Genomic DNA, 1,187 nt, shown 5'->3' on the forward strand with positions numbered 1-1,187 from the left:
TGCCAGGGGCTTAAGTGGAGAGCAAATGTTTCGAGAATGAGGGCAATGAATGTACAAATGTGCTTTACACAATTGATGTATATATGGATTATGATGAGTTGTATGAGCCCCTAATCAAATGATTACAAAAAATAGAGAGAAAAATAAAAATTCTCACAACTAAGACAATAAGCAACATTTTGGTAAACAGAAAATAAAAATTACCAAAGATTTCATTTCACTTGGACCCACAACCAAAACACCTGGAATCAGCAGCCAGAAAATCAACTGACATATCCCATTAGGGAAATATTCTGCAAAATATTTTTTTTTTAATGTGAAAAAGCAAAGATATCACTTTGAAAACTAAGGTGTGCCTGACCCAAGCCATGTTACTTTCAATGGTTTCATATGTATGCAAAAACAAGATGGGACAAGAACTGATGCCTTTGGCCGTGTGAAGACCCTAGATGGTGCCTGCCGTCAGACGGAATAGCATCTGGGGTCTTCAAACAAGCAGCAATCAAAGTGAGCGTCAGCCAAGCCCACATGGAAGAAGCACACCGATCGGTGTGATCCAAGGCTTGTAAATAATAAAATCCAAATCAGAAGGAAGGCATGGTATGAGAGTTTAAATTGTGAACACCTGGTTTGCAGAAGGCTATAGATGACAGGGCAGTCCGATTTGTAAGGTCCACACATGGATTAAGCCTCCGAGGAACAACTGTGATCATAGTTAAGGGATGTGAACAGGCCTGGTGAACACTGTAAAGCTGATTATGACAGAGATGGTTAAGTTAAAACGCAGTATCTTGTCCTTTGGTCTTTCTTTTGACCCATTTTACAGTTGTTGCCGGAAAAGGAAAATGCACGTGGAGTCAGCCTCTGGTGAACAGCCTTGCTTTACGCAGTATACACTGGAAGAAGACTACTGCAGATGCAGTGAGGTTAAAATGCAACACCCTATCATTTGATCTCCCTTTGGTCATGTCGAATTTGCTCTAGTTTTTTTTATTTTCTGCTTTCTTTTTGAAGTTTTCTCAGGTTTATTTTGTTATTGCTGTCAGAATTTTTGTTTTTTAATATTTTTCTGTATATTAAATCCAGAATCGGTCAATCTAACTGGATTAATGAATTAATGGTTCCTTGAGGGGCTGGCAGGGAGATTGCGGGGAAATGGGGAGCTAATAACAATGAGTACAAGAATG

This window comes from Echinops telfairi, unplaced genomic scaffold (assembly GCF_000313985.2).
Source record: "Echinops telfairi isolate 266 unplaced genomic scaffold, ASM31398v2 ScPeMD7_7469;HRSCAF=8507_1, whole genome shotgun sequence".
Classification (NCBI taxonomy): Eukaryota; Metazoa; Chordata; class Mammalia; order Afrosoricida; family Tenrecidae; genus Echinops; species Echinops telfairi.